The sequence below is a fragment of the Ursus americanus genome, chromosome 17 (assembly GCF_024610735.1).
Source record: "Ursus americanus isolate L20-20 chromosome 17, mUrsAme1.1.p, whole genome shotgun sequence".
Classification (NCBI taxonomy): Eukaryota; Metazoa; Chordata; class Mammalia; order Carnivora; family Ursidae; genus Ursus; species Ursus americanus.
In genome coordinates this window covers 38,584,825-38,609,659 of record NC_142143.1, presented here as the reverse complement: position 1 = coordinate 38,609,659, position 24,835 = coordinate 38,584,825, and the positions used below count along the sequence as shown (strand labels likewise).

Here is a 24,835-nt window from a genome sequence, read left to right as displayed (position 1 = left end):
CCTTCATTACACTACGTTCATATACTAAGATTGACATTCTAAGGGGCCCATGACAGGAAACCCCTGACCAAATAAGGAAGAAAAAGTCTGTAACCCTGCTTCCAAGAAATCCCCGCCTCAGGTAACGAATTTTCCATTCCCTTGTTACAACTGTCAATAAAAGATAGAAACCTAAACCACAGGGGGCACAGCTCTTTCTTCAGCTCACCCACTCACTTCTTGGGAGTATACTTTCTCTTTAATGAACTTGCCTGCTTGTGTTATGTCTGCCCTTGAGTTCTTTCTTGTGATTCGACCAAGAACCTCCATCCACATGTTTTGGATGGGCTGAGTAGAGGCCTCAGATCCCGAGGTCTCCCCGGTTCACACGGCAACACAAATGGGTGGGCGTTCATGTTCAATTTCTGTTTCAGTTATACAGACAAAGGAACGGAAAAGGCTGTTAGATTTTCCCCAGATATCTATTCTTCTCTTCTTAAATAATAAATAACTACATTTCAACTACATTTCCCTGGCACCGTGTAGCTGTACGGGCTTACCATTTTGAAGGGCACTGTAATATGCCACCCCAAAATTGCCTCTTTGGCATATGGATTTATTTTGAGCTAACAGTCATTCAAAATCAGCATAGGCAGGAAAAGCTCTAAAAATAGGGCACATATTTTCCCTTTGTAAGGGAAATTTACATTTGTAAAAGATGTCTCCCTCTACCATACCAGGAAGTAGAGGACTCTTAACAACTTATCAATGGAAAAGATGCCCCATTAAATGTGCATAACAAATTTCAATAAATAATTTGTTTATCATGCTTATCTGGTTGCCTTCCCATAACCTAAACTTCCCACCCAGAAGCCCCAACCTCTTTTCCTGTTTAGCCTAAAGTGGTATATAAGCCCAAGTTCTAACCAGCCCTTTGGGGTGTGCTTTGATGGGTGCTCCCATGTGCACATGCACAATGTACATGTTAATAAACTCCTGCTTATTATTTATCTTTATTATTATTTATATTTCTCTTGTTAATCCGTCTTTGGCCAGTCTAATTTATTGGTTTTCAGTTGGAAAATCCAAGATGGATGGGTAAAAAAGATTATTTTCCTCCCCTACAACCTACTTCTGGCTAAAGGGGTATGGACAGAAGTGAGGTATGCTACTTTTATGTTGTGCCTTTGAGGGAGGGAAATGCAACATCTTCCTTTCTGTGACCTCCTCTCTAGCTACAATGCGCACATACTGATGATAGCTGGAGTAGCCAAACCGCTAAATAGAAATCACATACTGAAAATAACCAGACAAGAAGATCTGGTGAGCTTGGATCCCTGATTATTACGGAGCCTTTACATCAGCCCATGACTCTCTAGCTGACTTCTAATTAAGACATAAACAACTCTCTTGTTTAAGCTTTTATTATTTTGGATTCTCTCTAACCGTTGTTGAATTGATATTCCAATTAATACAGACCATGGTATCTGGGAGTGGAGCTGTAGAAACAACACTTAAAAATATTATAGTGGCTTAGTGATTAGGACGCATGGAATGAAGACATAAATGTTGGACTGGAAAGCTGTTGACAATAGGTATGTTCTAACAAAACATTTGCCAAATGACTTGGAGAGCTCTTGGACGTAAGAACATTATGCCAACCAAACCGTTAATACTTTTGTTATCTCTAGGCTGTGTAGAGGCCAAGGGCAGCCTGCCCCAAGATGGGTCACTCTGGCAGGAACATTATTTTGAGCTAAAAGTAATCAAAACCCAGTAGGTGTAGGAAAAGCTCTCTTCCTGGTCCTCAGCTGCCTAGATTTACATTGGAGAGCACAGTGTGTACCAGCCAATTAACAAACACTCCCCTTCACCTAAGAAGCTTATCTGCATAATAGGGCAACCTTTGTTTTTCAAAACACCTCCTTCCACTTTCCTGTTAATGGCCTTTCTTCCCTTTGTATCCTCAGACCTTTCCCCCCTCTTCAGCTCATATAAGCTTCCTGTTGCCTCATTGTCTTTGGAGTTTCATGTCTGTGTGTATTCCATGTATGTATGCCTATTAAATTTGATTTTCTCCTGTTAATCTGTCTCATGTCAATTTGATTATAAGTCCAGCTAGAAGGACCTTGTAGGGCAGAGGAAGATCTTCCTCCCTGACGCTGTTTATTTTTTTAAATAATAAAAAAAAAAATTCCCCCCAGTACCTAACAAGTTGTATCAGAGAGGTGAACTCAAGTTAGAACTGGCCACTTGCAAGGAGAAAGAGAAGAGAATGAAGTTCTGGCAAGGTAGACTTTCTGCTTCTTCTGCCTGCAATCTAAATTGAGAGTCTTACAATACAGGGCCTTGTAAATCAGTTCTGACAGGAAACAATGCCATTTGTGCCCAAACGGAGGCAGTGATAAAATGAGTCTCTAAATCAAGAAACAGTATTTGCAGGAGATAAGACTGGACAAACCATTAAGACTATCAGACAGTAGGAGCCAGCCCAGTGGGAAACATTAGATTAAAGATGTTGCCTTCCTACTGAAGCCAATTGTTTTATTTGGCCTGAAGGTAGTCACTATTAAATTGAGCAAGAGAGTGATTGACAGGGCACAGAAGCAAGTAAACAAAAGACCAGAATTTCCAGGCTAAAAAGCAATGTACGGATGAGAACTTTGTCTTTATTTACTTGCAACCAGAACTAATGGAAATAAAGAGTCCATTGACCTTCTAAAGTTTTTTGTTGCCTGGTGTTACCAGAGAACTTGTGGGCCAGACTTGCAAAATTCTATTATAGTTTATCCCTTCAAAGAAACTTTGTCTCCCTAAACCTGTCCAACCAGCAGGAAGCAGCCTGCCAACTTTGTGAAGCTCCCGAGTTGGGAATAAGCTCTCATGTGTACTTCTTACGTGGCCGCGAAAATAATGCACATGCCAGAGGCATGCTCAAGGCAAAGTCACACATTGGTAAGATAATGACCAAGGAGGTTATGCCCCAGAAAAGGGAACCAGAGTCTGCCAGATCGCTTAACATGGGAAATTACTGCCATGATAGGGAGTTCGTTACTGTGGTGCTGTTCTTAACTCTTTCTGTTTTAGAACTGAGTTCGTTATGTTGATCCGGTTCCTATTTACTACTGTATATTAGTCTGGCCAGATAACTCAATTTTGAGGTATAGATCTTCAGTTCATGCAAAGCCACTTCCAGTTTTGGTAGAAACGCACATCACCCAGCGATGCCAGACCTAGAACTGGATGCGGGACCTGGATGATACTTCGGGCTTGTCTGTCTCAGCGAGTGGGAGGGAAGGAGCGTGTTCTAACTATGACTGAGAAGGGAAATGGGGCCTGGATGGACAACAATGGCAAAGACTGAGGTAGACCTCAATATCTGTTCTCCTTTCCTGTTGCAGAGAAAACACTTTCCACCAGAATTCATGTTCCCATTCATAGTACAGAGTCGATCTCGGGATTCAGGGACTGCATTTTCTAGCCCCTCTAGTCCCCAGATCGGATCACATAGCTACTTGGCAAAGAATACAAGTCCCTGTGACATGTGGAGTCTGTCATTTCTTGACCAAGTTGTTTAAGAAACGGAATACCTTCTTTATCCTCTTTCCTCACTCTCTCTTGACTGGAAAGGACAGGACAATCTCTCCCTCATCCCCAGTGATGGAATCCATATATTGAAGATGACAGAGCCAGCATCAGCCTGGGCTTCTGAACAAATGCCAAACATAAATGAGAAAGAAACTTTTATTGTGTTTGAACTGTTTTGCATTTGAAGGGGACTCTCTCTCTTTTTTGTAGAGAGAGAGCGAGAATGAGAGCACGCATGAAGTGGGGGAGGGGCAGAGGGAGAGGGAAAGAGAATATTAAGCAGGCTGCATGTCCAGCAGGGATCCTGACAGGGAGCTTGATCTCACAGCCCTGAGATCATGACCTAAGCCCAAACCAAGAGTTCGAGGCTTAACCAACTGAGCCACCCAGGCTCCCCTCTTTTTCTGTTTTTAAATAGCAGCTAGTGTTACCGTATCTAATATACCTTTTTGCATGTAGTAGGATATTAATTTGGCACATGGCCACCCAGCACAAGCCTGTATTTTCCAGTTTCTTTTGCATCTGGATGTGGCTACAGGACTAAGTCTGCCAGTGGGATATGAATAAAGTGATCTGTATAACTTCTGCAGCGTCCCCTGTAAGAGAGAGGTATGTCACCTTTTTCTGTTCTCTTCTTCCCACTAATTGGCTGTGGGCATGGTGATCAGAAGTGAAACACCCATCTTACACAAAAAGTGGTCTGATCAGGAAGGCAGGACACCAAGACAAGAGGAGCCTAGGTCAGCATTTCAGGCCTGGCCCACCCATTTGGAATTTTACATGAGAGCAATGAACTTTTCTCTTGTTTAAATCATTGTTTTATAAGAAGTCTCTCTGTGACAGCATATGAACAGATGCTTACCTTATGCATACACGTGTGTGTGACTGACAATAAAATTTATTTTTGCTGTGTGTTGTAGTTTTTAAAAGTTTAGACTGTTCTGTTGTATTAATTTCATTAATATTCTTTTAATCTGATGTCCCCTAAACTTCACTTCTTTTTGGCACCTCAGTAGATTTTATCTACTAAGGGCTCATAAACTCAGTGCCTTTCTATGGTATTTATGCTGTCAACTTCCCCTAGAAATGACATCTGTAGTCATGTAGGGGAGGTCAAATAATTTCTCCTTAAACCTTCTAGGTTCTTGGCTGAGACCCCCTGTAATAAAAAAACAGATTAGGGATGCCTGGGTGGCTCAGTTGGTTAAGTGTCTGACTTTGGCTCAGGTCATGATTTCAGGGTCCTGGGATCGAGTCCTGCATCAGGCTCCTTGCTCAACGGGAAGCCTGCTTCTCTCTCTGCCCCTCACCACCAGCTTGTGCGTGTGCTCTCTCTCTCTCAAAAATAAAAAAAAAGTGAAAAGAAAAAAAAAAAAAGAAAAGTTTTTCTAGAGATTTGGTCCTCCTCCTTTTTCTGGTATAGAGAGGGAGACACCCTTACAAATGGAAATTTCCCTTGAAAACATAAATGTCTCTTACAAAAAGATAACGTAGTTTTCAGAGCTTTTCCTGTATCTGCAGTTCCTCAAAAATAACCAGCTCAAGCTAATCCTTGTGCCTAAGTGGCATATTTTGGCAGGGTGAGTTTTGCTTCCTTTTACCAATTACTCCAAACGCAAAATGCTTTGAGCTGTCTGGTATACAGGCTTCCAGAAGTTTGGCTAAGGGAGGAAGGTAGCCTGTCTATTCTGCCTAAAGGATTGGACAGATAAAGGAAGCCCTGCGGGGATTCACAGGATGACTCAGCTGTTTCCTACCCGTTAGACCCTTGGGAATTCAGTCCACTGAAGAATAAGATTCAGGACTTTTGAATTTTAATGCAAGTAAGGATGAATTAGTTTTAGCTCATATTAGTAAGTAGCCCAGTCCTTTTTGAATAGGAATGTTATAAAAACCGATGAACAAATTAAATGAGCAGTGTTACTAATGCATATATAGAGCAAGTAAGTTAAAAATTAATGGAAAAAAAAACCCCAAAATATGTGACTACGTGAAGCCATGTTTCTTGGTAATTTATGATTCATTTCTGCTTCTCATATAACCCAATGATTAGCTGTCTAAACAGAGGTCAAATTAAGGTGGTTTAGGGTTTTTTGTTTTTATTTTTGTTTTTGTTTTTAATTTATAATGTTGGGTGCCTAGGTGACTCAGTCCATTAAGCATCTGCCTTTGGCCCAAATTATGATCCCAGGGTCCTGGGATCGGGTCCCACATTGGGCTCCCTGCTTATCGGGGAGTCTGTTCTCCCTCTGCCCCTCACCAGGCTCAGGCTCTCTCTCTCTCTCTCAAATAAATAAATAAAATCTTAAAAAAAAATAAATTTATAATGTTAACTACATATGAACCAATTCTTTTAAAAAAAATTCTTTTTAAAAATGCAACAACAACAACAAAATAATAATAAAAATAAAATGTAGCAACAGCTCAGGACCTTATTGGAGATAGATATCAAAGACTAATAAAGGATAACTTTACTAGTTTATCAGATAAGCACAAAAATCAGTCCATTCACTCTTCTACCTTAAGATTACATTTATTTGCCTTCCAACAACAAAAATGTATGTGGAAGCTTGAAGTCAACACTGTTGACTCACTTGTTTTTTACTCTTGGAAGACTGGCTGAATGACTATTTATAAGGTTGGAAATTATCTCTGTTCTGATATTGGAACAGGGTCTTGCAAAAATGGAAGATAGGGACTTGGGTCTCTTGGATTTATCACTAATAAGTTATAATGGCAGGGCAAATTGTAGCAATATTTGACTTCCATTTCATTATCTCTGCAATAAGGAGTTTATGCTAGACAAGTCCAACAATTCATTTGGGTTGGTTCAAATTATGACTTAAAGGAAATAAAATGTAATTTAAAAAAGTGGCACATCATAATAACAACCCGATTTTGAAGGAAGGGAATGGATTTAGATGCATATATTTCCTTTTGGTAAACAATCCAAAGCAGAGTACAGGTCTTCACATTGTATCTTAGAAACATTCTCGTTGCTCCGGATTTCTTCAGATTGTTGGGGAATCTCGCCCCTCCATCTCAGCTCAACAGCCAATGACTGTTAAAATTTTATCCCCCAGGTGGCAGTGCAGCATTCCAAGTTTAGAATGGTCTGGTCCAGTGCTCTGGCAAAAGGTGATACAAGCTTGCCTCTGGCACATTTATGTGCCACGTTTCTTCCTTTTGGAGGAAATATGCTACAATTCTAACGTAACAAGACTTGAGTAATCAGAGACAAATAGCTCATTTCGAAGCAAACACAGCAGCTATCCACTTTCGAGTTTGTGTAGCTCTATGTCCAATAAAAAACATACAATCACACAAAGTAATCTCATGAAATAATGGGAGTTTAAAAAAATTATTAGGTTGAAGAAATCACCTGAATTTTTAATTTTTATTTTACATATTATTTTATCAGAGGTTGAAAACATTTACTAAAATGTAATAGGATTAAGTTAACAGCTCAGTGATTACTTATCAAAGACAACATTGAAATGGATAGTATCGACCATAACCTTCATTTAAAGGACTGCAAGCTGCTTATGCTGTTATGGTTGCTGAGACTTGCTCATGAGACAGATAAAAACAAACGATATAGCTTCACAGGGTGAGCATGAAAGAAGTCGGGGAAGGAGCCACATCTCTGTTTTATGATTAAAAAGCCAGTGGAATCAATTGGATCGAAACAATATCTGGTCATTTGTGATGTGGAGAACAAAAGCAAAAGAAATTTAGAAAAAAAATTAAATTTCCTTACAACTTACAGTCCATTGACTAGTCCTTGAGACAGGCTGAGTGACCTTCCTCTAGGAATTCAACTGCCTCAATGTTAATACCTTGCTAAGGGGAAAAGGCAACCTTAGCTTATCATTAGCCCAAACTCCAGGACCCTGTAAGTCTCCTTTGACGAATAAAAATTCCTTTGGAAGCTTCCTTTATCTTTACCTCGCTAAGATACACATTAGCAATCATCCCCCAAGCATATGGCTCACTGATAGACATCTGAAAAGTCTCATGGCTAAGGATTTACTAGACAGTAATAAATGACCTTTCCCAACAATAGCAGCCCCTCAAGGTCCTGAAAACCTTGCTTCCAAATTCCTTAGAGACTTAAGCTATCCCTAACCCCCTCCCAACTTGAAAATATATAATGGGCCACTCCTCGTGACCCCAGTGCTGCTCCTTCTGCCCATGGGTCCTGCCCCGTGCTTTAATAAAACCACCCTTTTTGCGCCAAGGACACCTCAAGAATTCTTTCTTTACTGTTGGCTGCCAAATCCCAACATTTTCACATCAATCTGTATGATGGCCAAAGGGATTAGAACGAATCCTTTAAGTTTCCACTATATATTGGGAAATATTATTACATATAATATTATTATATAAATATCATACATTCACAATACTAAAGCAGTATTCATTGGTAATGCCACAAAAGTAGCACAAATAAAGGTAGGAAAACAAAGTGTAAAAAGGCTATGCAGGACTATCTTGAAAATAAGAAATATTTCATTTTGATGGGTTGTGGAATGTGGTCCTATTTCTATGTTCTGGAGATTCCTTTACCGTTAGGTTCAACGAAGTCTTCTTTCCAAATAGATGGGAAGTGAGGAAAAAGGAAAATGTAAGCCCAAACATAGATGTTAAGGACATCTTGCATTGCACTAATTAGGAAATACTGCTTAATTTAAAAATATGGGATGACAGCGAGGAGGTTTTACACAAGACATGGATAGTCAGATTTATGGTATAAACATTTGATTCAGGCAGCACTGTGAAAGAGAAATTGAGTGTAGAAGAAACTAGCGACAGGAGAGATGAGCAAGGCAATACAATCCAGCACAACAGAAGCAGGCATCATCATTGCTGAAAATAATGATTGGTTGGCTTGCGAACCAATTTAAAAATTACTTTATCTACATAAAGACCCTTTAGTAGCCTGCACATTTTTACTTGCTTTTCCCATCAGGATGCAGATTCCCACTCCTTCTCTCATCTGCATAACATTCAGATGCATAGTTTAACAATTCTACAGAGAAATTGCTACATTTATTAACAGCCGCGCCCCCCTCCCCCACATTTGAGACCCGAACACAGGAGGATCCTTATCTTTTCCTCATAACAGCAGTTTGTTTCCAGGAAGATTGAACTGGTTGAGGCTTGTCAAAGCAAACTTTTTTTTTTTTTTCTTTTTCCATTTAGTTGCTTTTGATGTCCCATTAGTGATAAACTAGACCAGCCAGCAGGGGGCGCACTAGATGGCGAGAGTGCAGTGTCTGCTTTCCCCACTTTTCTCTTTTTTTTTTCTGCATTGTTTTTCCTTTCCATCTGCCTCTGATGTTTCTTATCCACCATCACCCCCTCTTTTTCCTTCTCTTTCTTCTTCCTAGATTGAATCAAAATATTTGAACACATTTCTCTCCTTTCCTCTTCTCACCCTCAAGGCCAGAGGGGTCTTCATTTAGCTAATGGGCCTCACCGTTCTGAACAAACAGTGTGATTTGAAGTAAAGCAACAGGCAGTCCAGATGGGATAGTGGTTCCTGCTCCCCATTGCAATTGTGGAAGAATAACCTGAATTACTGAATAGAAACAGTATAATTTGAACTCTTGAATCTTCACTTGAATGAGTTCAATTATAGGTCTCAGGAGAAAAAAGTAATAAATGGACTTGATAGGAAGCCTTCTGTAGGAATTTTTCCAACTCCCAGCTTCGCTCAGAAGGCTACAGTTAAAAGAAAAGGTTGATTTAATGAGAAGAGAGAACCAGGAAATAGCAGATTTTCAAGAAACGGAGCTGTTGCATCACATCTCACGTTATACCTCTGTGGTCTCCTGGTCACTCTCCTGGGCAGTCTGCCTGCTTACCCGCTTTCACAGACTGATTTTATTTACTTCCACCTGCATGCGACGAAAGGAGGCTGCTCCAAGCTCCCAAATTGCCATGTCCTCAGTTCCAGAGGTCAGCAGCGAGGGATGGGAAGTTGGCCCAACAAGAGTGAGCTACTCACTCTTGGGCCAATTAACTTGGATCCTGGGTTGTAAGACATGGCACATAGAGACTATATACGGTACAGTATGATACTGCCGTGATAAAGGAATAGATAAAAATGAACCAGGGGATTTTGTGACTTCAGCTTTTTTTATGATATCAGAACTCTCCATTGGATCTTCTGTAATGGGGAGGCCAATAGCTTGAGAGAGAGAGCAGGTGGAGCAGCTCCTGGAAGGGTTTTTAGACCCCAGGCTTGGAAGTAACATTCATCGCTTCCACCCACTTGCCACGGCGGATCTCAGTCACAGGACCCACCTACATGCAGGGGAGTCTGGGAAATTCTGTCTACCCATGAGCCAAGGAGTAAAGGAAATAGAATTATCTTTGCCACGGGGACCCATCCTCGTTGGTCAGGAGGGAAGTGGTCAGAAAAACAGTGCTGGGAAGCTATCCCAAAGATGTCTTCTGTTCTGAAACGACTGTCTGTCTGGCTTTTCCTGGGAGTGACTTCAGCAATGTCTCGGTCTCTACAGGCTAGTTTGAATTACTTGTTTCAACTGAATGATGTGATTTTCTGACAGCATTCAAGAGAATTAAAGAAATGACTTGACTTCCTTTCACGGCTACTTATCTAGGTTCTCAGATTGTTTATTGGTAATCTCTATTTCTTTTTAATGTCATCTCTAGGGGAGAAAATCCTATTTCAGCCTAGAGATTTCATTCTGTAATTACATCACAAAGGATCACTTTATAAGGAAGGCATTGACTTTGAATTTCTGTCAGCTTCAATTTAAGTAGATGGAAAACTATGGAATATATACCATAAACAACAATCTTTTTTCAGCTTTGCCACCAGGAATATTTTGGCTCTCCAAGTCAGCTGACACGCCTAGGACCTGCTTGTCAATCCTAAGCCTGAATAGTTCAACAAACACTTTGTTCATAGAACACAAAATGGATATGAGTTGTCTCTCAAAATGAGGTTTCGTTGTTTCAATATATCAGATTCCCTCCCCAACCCCCAACTATTCTAGCAAGGTTGGCTGCAATTGCTATGTGTGCTAAACTTCAAGAAATCTATAATAATCAAACCTTTAAATTACCTCTTCTGTTTAACAGAAATCTGCCAGAGACTGCTCTGTGGGAGTGTAGAAGGAATCCGAGCTGTTAAGAACCGTGTTGCAGAAATGTGGTCTTCACTATTACTACCGCACCAGTAGTAAAAATTTAGGAAATGAGCCTTTTCATCTCTACTTACCCATTTCTGCTGCTAAAGCCAAAAAGGGACCCCATTGGTATGCAGTCCCTTGAAGTCCAAGTTCACTGTAGAAGTAGATAGATCTGCACACTTGAAAGACTAAAGATACTGAATATGCATGTTGCTATGTAGACAGAAAGCCAATCCCTAGACTGTTTGTCTTTAAAGAACCCAAATACCGTATCAAGGCAATATGCCTAAGCTTATGCGTTTTCTAAGCCACTTAGCACATTTTAGAATAAATATATCAGATTTTATAGACCAGAGACAACTGACTGGAGAAAACTTGTTATATTTATGAGAGGCTGAAAATTATTAAGAGTTTTGTTTTGAATTATAAACAATATGTTTAAAGACACCACAAATCCTACATCCCCATTTGCTAAGCCAGAAGCCCGGGAGGCATCCTTTTCTCACCTCCCACACCAGTCAATTGTGAAGACCTACTGAAGTCAGCTTTCTAAAACTCACCTGAACCCATCTACTTCTCTTCCAACTGCCCTGCTATCACCTCATCCATTGGCCATCAGTTCTCACCCAATAGCCTTCTACTTAGTACTCAAAGTGAGGATCTTAGTCCATTAGCATCAGCATCACCCAGGAGCTTGTTAGAAATATGGAATCCCAGCTCCCACCCAAACCTACTTATTATCTGACATTTTGACATTATCCCAAGATAATTTACATGCATGCTACATTTTGAGAAACATTGACATGTCCCCCTTCCTCTAGCTTTATTTATCTTCATTCCATTCTGAACACCAAAGCTAGAGCAACCATTACAGAATTCAAATCCGATCATGTCAGTATCTTGTTAAAACCCTTCAATTTCTTCTCCTTGTCCTTTGGCTAAAATACAAAACCTCCAGATTAAATTACAAAGTCCTTCACGACCTGGATCCTGATCACCCTCCCACCCCAGCTTCATCTCACTAACACTTTCCCTTCACATCCTATGCCCTAGCCATCTCTGTTCAAATGTGGCCTCCCCTTCTCAAATGGGAGGTTTGCACCAGCTGTTCCCTAGTCTGGGATATTCTTTCTACCACACTGGTAAACTCAGTCCTTTAGATTTCAATTTAAATGTTAGTTTGTTAGGAACCCTCTGACCACCCAGATCTCAGAGCATCATTTCTAGCTTTGTCATAATACTCAATATTGTATCAACTTGTTGAATGCATATACTTTCAGATAAACTTTAATTTCCACGGGGACCATGTCTGTCTTGTGCAGAGCAATATCCGCAGTGCTTAGGCCAGCAGCTGGCACATGGCAGTTGTGAAAGAGCGACCAAATAAAATACCTTCTCATAAAGATGAATGGGCAGCTTTCCACATCTTTAAGAATAACTGTCTTCCAAAATTATGAGATGCTGTCACAGGGAAGATAGATCAGATGTATTCTGATGGGCTCCAGAGGGCAGAATGATATAAGCAGGGCCCATGCATGACTATACTGCTGTATCTTAGCAATTTTGTTGGAGCCAAGGTATCTGTTGACTAGATGAACCAGAACCAGTACATAAAAGTTTTAGGAAGAGAGAAATCATGCAAGGAGTAACTCGGTATCATTTGCCAGGTACTAGTCATGGAATGGATTGCTTTGTAAGGAAGCTCAGATTGTGTGACTGTTCAAAGGCAGGATATGGAATAAAAAGTTCTTAAGAAAGTATTTGAACTACATGATCTCTCAGATCCTTTGCAACATTAACAGTCTATTATTTTGTCAATTCTTCTGTAATAGGAAATGTTAATCATTACTGCTAGCCTTAATTTTTGAAGAAAATGTGATTCATGTCTGTTAATGATTGTATCACTAGTTTGACAGAGACTGGTAGTAAGTTGTATTGTTTGGTGTAATCAAAAGGACACTGACAAAAGGACAAACACTTCTCTATTCAGTTGGTGTTCGTCATCAAACTCCACCATTAGAGAGTCATTCCCTAGAAAATGTTCCTTCTCCCAGCACCAACATTAGGAATGCAAATGTCATAGGAGAGGCACCATATTTGACTATTATCCATAATTTTTATCTTTATTTGAATTATTTTATGATGACCCATTCTTATAGTTGAGAATAAGCAATGGAGGGGGTAGGAACACTGTGGTGACATTCAGAAAGGAAGCAGGCTCTGGATATCGTTATTTATTCATCTTCAGCTAAAATATTTCTCCATCGGAGACCTTTTTAGATACCTCAATCTAAATGATCTGTCTCTCCATGTGATTTTCTCTTGTATCAACTTCCATTCATTTAAAAACGTATTTATTGAGTATTTACTGAGTGCCTGTTATGTGCTAAGTGCTGTTCCCGGTACTTGGGATACATCAGTGAATCAAGGAGACAAGAGTAGACACAAATGACCACCCTTGTGAACTCTGCATTTTAGTGAAGTGCATTCCAAGCACCAAGAATACCAGCCTCACCTAGAAGCTTGCATGAAATGCAGAATGTGGGTATCACCCAGACCCACCAGATTAAGTTCTGCCTTTTAACAAGATCCTCAGACTACATAAACATCTGGATGTTTAAGTTTGACAAACACTCGTCTAGTGTACTCACCCTTTATTTTGTAGTATTTTCATATTTTAAAGTAACAGATTTGTTTATTTGCTTTAAAGCCTGCTTGGTCCACTAGGCTATAAACTGTCTGAAGTCAGGGCCTAATGGGCAAAGATGGAAGAGATGGGTGAAAAGCTTCATCTGTTATTCAGCTCTACCAAGACACAGACTTCCCTCTGCACAGACTTCTCTTTTCAACCTCCCTGCCTAATTCACCTACTGCCCAGCAGGCAGGGCAACTGAAACTTACGCAGAAGAATTAGCTAACATCTGTGAGTTCTTTTCTACTGTCTGTCTCAGCTTCATCATCTCTTGCATTTTTAAAACTTGCCTGAGAAAAATTTACTAGCAGGGCGCCTGGCTGGCTCAGTTGGAAGAGCATGTGGCTTTTGATTTTGGGGTTGTGATCTCCACACCAGTGTGGAGATGACTAAAATATAAACTTGAAAAAAATTTACTAGCATAAGAATATTTGTAATAAAAATTGATGGTATTAATTGCTGTGGATAAAAAAAAAAAAAGGATTTCTGTGGTTTGTGACACATGCAAAGTCAATCTGGTAACCTTGACTCTTTTTTCATCCCCGTATATCTCATTTAAGATTTTCTTTTCTATCCTACTTTTGTTACATAACCCGGTCTTCTTTAGCATGGGCAGTAGGCTTTGGTGGATGCTAGAGTTGACCCTACATTGTACTTTCTATAACCCATGCATAGGAGTTGGCAAACTTTGTCCCATGGGCAAATTCTGACAGACCGTCCCCCATCCATTCTTATGGGACCTGTGAAGACTCTTTTTCATATTTTTTAATTGTTGGGAGAAAATCAAAAGAAGAATAATATTTCATGACACATGAAAATTACATGAAATTCAAATTTCAGTGTCCATAAATAAAGTTTTATTGGAACACAGCCATGCTCATTCATCTGTGTATTGTCTATGGCTGCTTTCATGCTATCATGACACAGATGAGTAACTGAAACAGAGACCATATGGCTGCAAAACCTAAAATATTTACTATCTGGGCCTTCACAAGAAAAAATTGCCAACTTCTGCTCTATAGTACTCTTGTCCAGTGGAAATAGAATAAGTTGCATGTGTAGTTTTAAATTTTCTGATAGGTACACTGAGAAATGTTTTAAAAAAGGTAAAATTAATTTTAAAGATATATTTTAGCCACAACTACTCCAATGATTATTTCAATATATAATTGATATTACACATATTGAGACATTTTGCATTCCTTTTTTGTATTAAGTCTTCAAAATCCAGTGTGTATTTTACACTTACATTGCAGCTCAATTTGAACTCACCACATTTCAAGGGCTAATGGGACCCTATGGCTAGAGGCTACCATATTGGTGTCACTTGAGTATGTAGCTAAAAGTTGAATAGTTTATCTTAATTGTAGATGGAAACAAAAATATTATAATATTCATATTAAATATCATTGATATGCATGTGGTAGAAAAATGTAATATACCTCATAGCTTAAAGCAACACTACCCTAATGTATCAAGGAGACAAAACATCGTGGGCACGTGGAAAATAACCTCATAAAAGCAAAGTATCCAGATTTCCTGGTCCTCAAGTTTGTATTACAGAAGGCATTTTTTCCCCTAAAGTTTTGGTATTGAGAAGCTAAATCTTGATAGGGTAGAATCTGTTTGTCAGGGGAAAAAGGGATAGACTTAATCTGTGTATTAGAATTGTCTGAATGCTCTGCAGAAATGAATGGCAAAGAGAGAAACAGGGAGAGAGAAATCATCTGAGAGATTGTAGCCTGTTGCTTAGGGTAATCCATTTTAGACCACTGAGAAGACTACCCGCTATTAGAGAAAAACCCAAAACACCTGTTTGAGTTGAACCCCCTGAAAATAGGACACTATTTTAAATATAGGCCACCCTTTACAAAGAAAACTATTTTTACAGCCTCCTATAAGGCAACATGGCTTGCTTTCAATGTCTGGAATTTCTTTGCTATTTAGCATGCAGAATAGCACCCGACAGCCTTCCCAGTTACTAAAGGAAGGACTCCGTCTTCGTCCTCCCTTCACTCACCATCTGTTCTTTTTCAAAACCACAGTGCCTCAGCAGTGCTGTGGAAATTGACAAAGTTAATGACTTCTAGCGCTGGCTTCTGTTTCCTAGCACTAGGTAGCTCCAATTATCTTTCACGATCTCAATTTCCCCACCTGTTAAATGGGGATAAGGATGATCAAATGATGGATACGCACCTTGTAAACAGGGCTTAGAAGTGTTCTGTTTGCTGAGATGAAAAGAACATGGTGTCAGTGCTGTAGAAAACCACAGAAAATGCCCTTTGCTATTTAGCAACTCATATGCTTTCCTGCTCTCAAAGATCCAACTTCCCTTAATTAAGTTTGGCAACAAATGGGCATCTCCTTCAGGTAAAACCTGCTTCATAACAAAAATAAAAGGATTTGACAAGGCGCTGGGACAGTTCCCAGTTCAGTGCAGGGCATTAGAAGATAATTCAATGAGAGACATGTGAGGCCTGAGAAGGGAAAGGATGACTCCTAATTTTACAGAGCAACAAAGCATGTTTGCAGCAGGCAAAAGTGGGCATCAAACAAGAGAATTTTCGTAAGGAAAATATACTTACACCTGAAGAGGATTTGAAGGTTTTGTTTGTTTGGTGTGGCCCTATTCTGTGCTGACAAAACACATTCTTTCGTGTATTACTCTTTGTGGTTCTTTGCTCTTATGGCCCTGAGCCCTGTAATGATGTATTATTTCTACTGAGGACAGGGCGTGCCTTATGATGGATGAGAGGTCCCACAGTGAAGGAGATCCATCATCTGCTGCAGTTGAGTTAATTGAAGTGACTCTGCCTGTGGCCAGTTGTCTGAAAGCACACTTTAAAAAAGAACCTAGATATGGCATGCCATGTATTTTATTTCTGGAATGTGGTGGACTCTCAGTAAAGGACCCAAGTCAACCTGAGTAAAACCCTAACACAAGTGGCAAACTAAATGAGAAGCAAAATCATGAGACGGTGACCTGTGATGATTTTTGGACATTTGACTGACCTCAGGAAAAGAGGAAAATGTGAGCCCTAAAAGCGTCCCTTTCTCCTAACCACGCTGTAGAGCCCCTGCATATGTCACGAAGAGCCCCATTTGGAAACTCCGGAGTTTTATAGCATAATCACTGAATTTGTTTTCATATATCTGAACTATTAAATAATAAAAACTAGAGATAGTCCTCAAAGTTTTCTATTTTGGGATGCAAAATGTAAGCTTAGCTCTTTGGAGTTCAACAAAACTTTACATAGAAGAAACATAAGCCCCCACACACAAAAAGGTTCTAATTGAAGTTGCATTACTCTCTAGCTGGGTAGCCTTGAGAAGTTCACTTTCTTCCACGTGAGCCTCCGTTTCCTCAACTTTTCCATGAGGGTGTATTGAACCTGATGTGTTGCCAGGTTGTGTGGTACGGTATTGGAGCCGCTGGACGCGTGTGGCTGTTAAGCGCTTGAAATGTAGCTATTGCAACTAAGAGACTGCCTTTCAATTTTATTTAATTTTAATTCATTTAAATTCAAATTTCAAAACAAATGCAGTATACATTTGTTTTAGTATTGATTATTAAAATAAAACTAGTTTAAATATTATATTAAAATTCATTTCTCCTGTTTCTTTTTACTTTTTCATCAAGATGGCTACTGGAGAATTTAAAATTGCATATGATGGCTCTCCTAAAATTTCTTTTGGACAGGGTTGTTCTAGAGGAATAATTTCCATTTGCTATCCTACTTTCATGGACATTTATAAAAATGGCTATCGATGTTCAGTGAAGAAGATGAGCTGTATTTGTCCGCCTTTCTAGAAATATATATTTTCTTATTCCCACTTTATTTTTTTTTAAAGATTTTATTTATTCATTCGACAGAGATAGAGACAGCCAGTGAGAGAGGGAACACAAGCAGGGGAAGTGGGAGAGGGAGAAGCAGGCTCCCAGCGGAGGAGCCTGATGTGGGGCTCGATCCCAGAACGCTGGGATCACGCTCTGAGCCGAAGGCAGACGCTTAACGACTGAGCCACCCAGGCGCCCCTCTTATTCCCACTTTAAACATTAAAACAATTTTCATGGAAGGGAACCCATATGCTAGACAATCAGGGGTAAAAATATCCCTTTCCTTAGGAGTAGAAGCTCTTCACATTTACTGTTAATCAGTGTCTGCTCTGGAGGGCCACTTATCTTAGATTTAACTTTTCTCCTTTTGAGAAGGTGCTTCAGACACATCTTTTGGAGATTAAAGACCACCTTTACGAGAGTCACTAAGTGTAATAGTTCTCTCTTAGTTGAAAGACAAAAGAGACAAAGGTTGACCTATGCTTGCAATTTGAGGAGCATAAATTTTCTAGATTTTGAAAAAAATGAGATACCTACTTTTTATTCATCATCAGGGAGGATCGTGGTGCTGCTGGATCTTTAAGAGGAGTGTATCGACCTTTTCTGTGCAGCCTCTGACATTTAAAGGCCAGGGCCATCAAGCCTATCTGAGAGGTGAAAGCTCCAGTTCAAGGTTTCATTGGCCAACTTCTTCTGGATTCATGGCTAGGGATTAAGATCAGCATGTCCTAATGCCCTAAAGATAGCACAGAAGCAAACACACTGAGACAGATGGCTCCACGTGGGCTGTAGCTTTCCCGAACAGCTAAGATTGATACTGAGGCTGAGATCGGGCATGCTTATCAAATGGTTACACTTATCAATTCAGATATTACTGAAAATAATGTTGCCGTAAGAAAATACTTTCTCGGCTACATAGTGGTTTGCCTTAGGAAAACATCTTTATTCCTAACATCTTATAATTGATCATACAAATCTGAAGCTTTGCCCCTTTAGTTCAGAATAGCATACTCTATTTTTGAAGGTCGAGACTACTTTCTTATTTTAATTTTTTTGGAATCATTTTCCTGCCTTAAAAAACTGGGACTTTTAGGTTTCTCTGGCTGCCCCTGAAGAGTATCTAATCAGCATCATTCAAAGTTCTCTCTTTTGTCTTTTCTCTGGTTTTTGAGTGAGAGAAGCCTAGCTTCCTTTCTGCATATATTTCTTATCTCTAATCATTGTCATTTCAACTAATTTCTTCAAAGACCAAGAGATTCCCTTCACCCTAACTGCTTTCGAAGAGCTTCTGAAGGCTCATCACTCAACAGTGACACAGCATTGCTGTACCTGACGACTTTTGTATCTTTCATTCATGTATATTTCATTTTTCTGGAAGGAGAAAAGGTAGGAAATGGTTCATTGAACTGAGAGTGTTTTCTAACTTTTATCACCCCCCCTTTCTCAGAATGATAATTATTAAAAATATCTTTTTCTAGGACAAGACGTTTGTGTATTCTGGACGTTAGAAGTCTCCTCCATTTGCTGCTGACTTCTGTCTGAGGGAGATGAGCATGGACTACCTCTTGAAGAGGAAATCATTTTTCACAGGCAAGTCAGAATGACAGACCTTGCAAATAAAGACGTTGTGTTGATACGGATATGAAAACAAAAGCATATGCGTAGTCAGACTGTAGGTGCCTGGTGTAGCAGGGTACCTACCAGTCTTCTTGAAGACTGATCGTCTTTCAGCTGAAGGTAGAATATGAAAATTATTGGTGGGACAGACCATCTTTTTAAGCACAGCATACAATTAAGTCCTCCACAATGTAGCTCAAATTGAGAAAATATTTTGAGGTTTTTATTTTCTTAATCTGGTACAATTGCTGTTTCATTGGCTGACATTTTATAATGTCTGTTGAGTTGGAAAATCTATCCATATTTTATTATAAAAGAAGACTTTCTTAACTCCAAATCATTCTCAGAAAGTGTATTCTGAAGTTCTTCTTAAGATAGATAGATAGATAGATAGATAGATAGATAGATTTTTTTTTTTTTTGAGAGACACAGAGAGAGAGACAGCCAGCGAGAAAGGGAACACAAGCAGGGGGAGTGGGAGAGGAAGAAGCAGGCTCCCAGTGGAGCAGGGAGCGGGATGCGGGGCTCGATCCCATAACGCCGGTATCACGCCCTGAGCCGAAGGCAGACGCTTAACGACTGAGCCACCCAGGCACCCCTTTTCATAATATTTTTAACAGAAAAGGTGATAGAGTAAAACATGTCCATTCCCTTCAGAGGCCACCGTGCGTCTCATTGCTCTACCGCTCACCCTTCCTCTCCTCTGTCCCTCTCTCCCTTTTTCTTTCTTCCTCTATCCCTCTCCCTTTCTCCTCTCTCCCTCCCACTCTTTCAGCATTACTGATGCTAATATTATTTCTTTCCCACACTGCATAATTGTGCATATGCACCTGGTCACCTCCTTTTAGTTTTGATACGATCTATCAGACATGTTATGTGGCAATAAATAAAACAAATAATCCTCAAAAGTCACAATAAAAGCCCATTAGCAACAACTAGAAATGAAAGGAATACTGAGCTGTTTACACTGTAAAATCACTCCTCAGTACCAGCACTTCAAGTACAAAATGAGAAGCGAAGTGGGAAAATTTGGGCTTTGAACCAAAGAACATTTTCCCCTGCATTTAATGTTTCTCATTGGACCAGGGAGCAGTGCTTTTTTTGTTGTTGTTAGAAAAAAAAAAAATTAAATGTACGTGCTTCTTACAGAAAGTGGAATAATTATATGTGGTTTCACCAATTATGTTCTTCACTCTTGGTTCTGTATATGAAAATATTCTAAAAGGAGAAAGCTCACATTATTACAAAGTCATGGCTTAAACTTGGGTGTGATAATTTTATTTAACAGACTTGGATAAAATCTGGCTAACAAAGAGAATTTTTAAAGCAAAATGATTTCTATGTCCTGTTATATGACCACAGCAACAACAATTTGTCCATTGTTTATAATTAATTGCTTATAATAAGTGAGCTTATTGAATATATTCTTCTAGAGGTTCTGATGTGTGAATAATGGCTAGTTACTCCCTCGAAACAAATCATCAACTATTTTCAAGGCATACTGATGGAGGGTATATCCGACAGGATAGGTTAGGCAATTCTGTGGTAACAACTACAAAATAGTGACTTACTGGAAAAAAAAATCATTTTCATACCACATGTCCGTTGTAGGGCAGCTGTGGCTTTACTCCATATTATCTTTACTATGGGATCCATGATCAAGTAGCCATTCCTTGGAACACTGCCCAGTGATTGAGTTGACAAAGACATTAGAGAACATGCAAACCATGCACTCGGTCTTTAAGTTTGGTTCAGAAGTGACACCCATCACCCCACTCACATTTCATTGGCCTGAACGAGTCACATGGCCAATTTATTAAACAGGGTGGAGATGTAACATCCTTCTGCAAGACGGAGCTCTGAAAGGAGGCACCAGATATGTGTGAACAGAAATAAAATCTACCTCAGAGATTATATATCTCCCTCAGAGAAGGAGATGAGAATTTAAAAAATAGCTGGTTCTTTATAGTTTTACAAGCTAACTTCTCTTATAATTTTTCACCCTAAATACCTAATTGCCTCAATTGCATATACCAAAAAGGAATCAGCATGTTTATATTACTAAAACCTAAATTAGAACAAAAGTATATATAATATCCAACTGCTTAGAACAGGAAAAAGGCAAGTTGACATGTGAAGGGAGGGATGGAATCTGACTGTCCCTCCATTAGGATTAAAATTAAAATAAAATTGTTATTCGCCAGTTTACCAAATAAAAACTTGGCGCATTTCTGTGCCAGAGAAACCAAAAGTGAAGCACAATTATTCATTATGCTGGAACTTTACGGTCGTAGTTCAATATACTTTTGCGTTAAAATATGGATTATTTATTTAATAACATTTATTTTGAAGACATCTAAGTCAGGAGGCAATTTCATAGGAGTTTCTAATCCTTTCCCCTAAATATTTGGTTTAATAATTGTGAAAGGGGCTATGTAGAATTTATCCACTTGTATAGACTTTTCTTAATAAATCACCACTATGTTTTTACACAGCAGTAACCAACATTGGAAACTTTTAGAGGAACTTACTCTCATTTGGAGGCACATATTCATATGCTCTCTGTTTCTGCATCTGGAGATCATTTTATATAATTTGGCATTAATATTTTTATCCCAAGCAATCTGTCTGAGAGTTCTCCTGGTAAATTCCCTCCCTAGTTCTGGATTCGTTAAATCTTCACTGGTTTCCTTATCTTCTTGGAATCGGAGCATAATGTTAAAGTCGATGGGTTTAACTATAGTAATTTTTTCTACTACTTGATAAAGTAGGGACCTTTGTTGTACTTCATAAATTCAGCACTAGTAAGAGCTAAATTCAAAATTACTTGGTAAGAATTAGCCAACGTTTATAAGTGCTAGGCTTGAAGGTTAAGGTCAGTCCTTAGGTAAATGGAAAGAACAACTCATTGAGGAGAAGCTCAGAGGTCCTGAGAATTTGAATCAGAGCCAAAAGAAATGGAAGGACACACATAAATTGAGAAGTTGTGTCACCGTGGACTTCATTCTCTTGCTGTAATGTTTGTGTTCCTGTGTATCTTATTATATATTTATGGAGCATGGCCAGGTTGCTTGGTGATTCATAACAGCATAGATGAAACACAAGTCTTTACTCTCAAGAGCTTAGAAACCAAAAAATAAAAATAACAAAACCCCTCAAAACAAAACAGAACAAAAACCCAAAAATCAAACCAGCAAATATACAATGTTACTAGTATGACGGAAAGGGTGTCCCTTTTTATTTACTTTTCATTTTAAAATCTCTGTTAAATCATCTCCGTGCAAAATATACACTGTCATGCTTTCTTTCTGGCTTATCTTCACTACAGAATTGTGGCAAGGGCAGATAACTGTTTCCTTTCTTCAAAATGTTCAAGGTTATCAAAGCAGGACCTCGCCTTGTTATCCTCAATTTTAGATTTAGAAGTTAACTTTCATTAGAATGGTTACCGCTTATCTTATTTTGCATGAAATAAAACTCTGATTTTTTAAACCATCAAACCCATTCACAGACATCTAATCTGCGGTAGTTAATTTGTCTTTAATATAATGGGTGAATATTTTGCTATCTTGAATGTTTTGATTTGAATTATATTATTTTATTTATGCTGTAGGATCAAATGAGATGCCACAGTTGAGGTTTACATTTGAATATTCAAAACAGGCTAAGTAAAGTGGGAGGCCTCATGGATGAGGATGAAGTATGGATTTCAGATGGCGAAGTCCAACAAGTGTTGTGGATACTGCCCGAAATCTTTACACCAGAGGGAATTGGGACTTTGTATCTTAGGCATATTAGCATTTTGTTTATCTGTTTGAAACCAAATATTTACTATCAGATTCAAGAAATTAAAATAAATCTCACTGAATATATGAAGCATTATGCAGTATGGACACTGGAGTTTGACTTTTGAGGTTCAAATCCTTCCTTAGTTCTTTGAGAAGTTAATAAATATAAAGCACTCGGCACATAGTATGTAGTCATTTTCTAGTCTTCTGACCTTGGGCAACTGTTTCAGCATTTCAGAGCTTCCTTTTTATATTTGTGAAATTGGAATAATAACAGTTATCTCTCAGGATTGTTAGGAGGATTAAGTGAGTATTGACAATGCCTAGTGATGTTTCTCACAGTTTGTGGGTGATATGTTAAGTCCCTTGTCTTTGGTTATAAATTTTTGAATATTCAATTCAGTGATGTCACTTTCAAAACTAGATTTAAGGTCAGAAGTTCTGGTTTTGAATTTTAACCCAGTCACTTGCCAGTTTCATCTTCTTGGGAAAAAGATGTAACCACCTCATTTAAAATTGAAATAATAATAGCATATCTAAAAGCTTTGTTGTGAAGTCTAAACAAGGTCATGATGTATGAATAATGACCAAAGAATTGTCCATAAATGTTTGTTGAATATTCACTGTATGATGTCACTCTTTTAAGTTTAGGAGACAAAAGAGTAAATAAGATGTGATTGTTGGCCTTAAGTTATGCTATAATAGGTGGTCGTCAGTGTGCGTCAGATCTGACGTTACTAATTTATTCACTCTTTCATCAAACAACTAGTATTCTAGTACTTCTGATTTGTACTTCTAATCCTGGGTTTAAGCTCAAAGAAACTTTTAGTAGTTCATGGCCAGGTCTACCTAGCAAAAAGGCCATAGGCTAGAAAGATTTTATGCAATGTGGAAAAACCTTCGTGTTGTTTGGAAAACTCTGGGATGCAAAATCCTATTTTCTGTGATATTGATAAAAATTGCACATGGAGGCATGCCTGGGTGCCTCAGTTGGTTAAGCATCTGCCTTTGGCTCAGGTCATGATCCCAGGGTCCTAGAATCGAGTTCTGCATTGGGCTCCTTGCTCAGTGGGGAGCCTGCTTTTCCCTCTGCCTGCTCTGCTAAAATTAACAAGTCAGAAAACAACAGATGTTGGGGCACCTGGGTGGCGCAGTTGTTAGGCGGCTGCCTTTGGCTCAGGGCGTGATCCTGGCGTTCTAGGATCGAGTCCCACATCAGGCTCTTCCGCTATGAGCCTGCTTCTTCCTCTCCCACTCCCCCTGCTGTGTTTCCTCTCTCGCTGGCTGTCTCTCTGTCACATAAATAAATAAAATCTTTAAAAAAAAAAGAAAAAAGAAAAAAAAAGAAAACAACAGATGTTGGCAAGGATGCGGAGAAAGGAGAATCCTCTTATGCTGTTGGTGGGAATGCAAGCTGGTGCAACCACTCTGGAAAGCAGTGTGGAGGTTCCTCCAAAAGTTAAAGAGAGAAATACCCTATGACCCAGCAATGGCACTACTGGGTATTTACCCAAAGGATACAGAAGTGCTGATTCAAAGGGGCACATATACCCCAATGTTTATAACAGCACTATTCAACAATAGCCAAATTATGGAAAGAACCCAAATGCCCATTTACTGATGAACTGATTCAAAAAGAATAAAATCTTGTCATTTGCAGCAACATGGATGAAACTAGTGTATGCCAAGTGAAATAAGTCAGAGAAAGACAAATATGATTTCAGTAACATGTGGAATTTAAGAAACAAAACAGATGGACATAGGGGAGGGAAAGGAAAAATAAAATAAGGTAAAAACAGAGGGAGGCAAACCGTAAGAGACTCTACAATTAAGAGAACAAACTGAGGGTTGCTGGAGGGGAGCTGGGTGGGGGGACGGGCCAAATGGGTGATGGGTATTAAAAGGGCACTTGTTGCGATGAGCACTGGGTGTTATACAGAAGTGATGAATCACTAAATTCTACTCCTGAGACCAATACCACACTGTATGTTAACTAACTTGAATTTAAATAAAACAAAAAAAAAATAAAATCTAATCCTTTTTTCTAACTAGCAAAAGTGCCTTTTCTTTTCTGCTGGATAAACAATTATTTACCAGCTTAGTATAGGATTGAGGGTGTTATTTCTGCTGATTTATTTATTAATCAAGGACAGTGTGGGCTTCCATA

At 39.1% G+C, this 24,835-nt stretch overlaps 1 long non-coding RNA gene across 1 annotated transcript in view; it reads left to right on the top strand.

The window, feature by feature from the left end:
* LOC148108665 (uncharacterized) overlaps positions 1-18,847 on the top strand; it is a 67,538-nt gene extending 48,691 nt beyond the window's left edge. Inside the window, exon 3 of the long non-coding RNA XR_015727230.1 lies at positions 18,742-18,847. This is a non-coding gene — a long non-coding RNA (uncharacterized LOC148108665). The remainder of the gene's footprint in view (positions 1-18,741) is intronic.
* Positions 18,848-24,835: the final 5,988 nt, after the last annotated feature.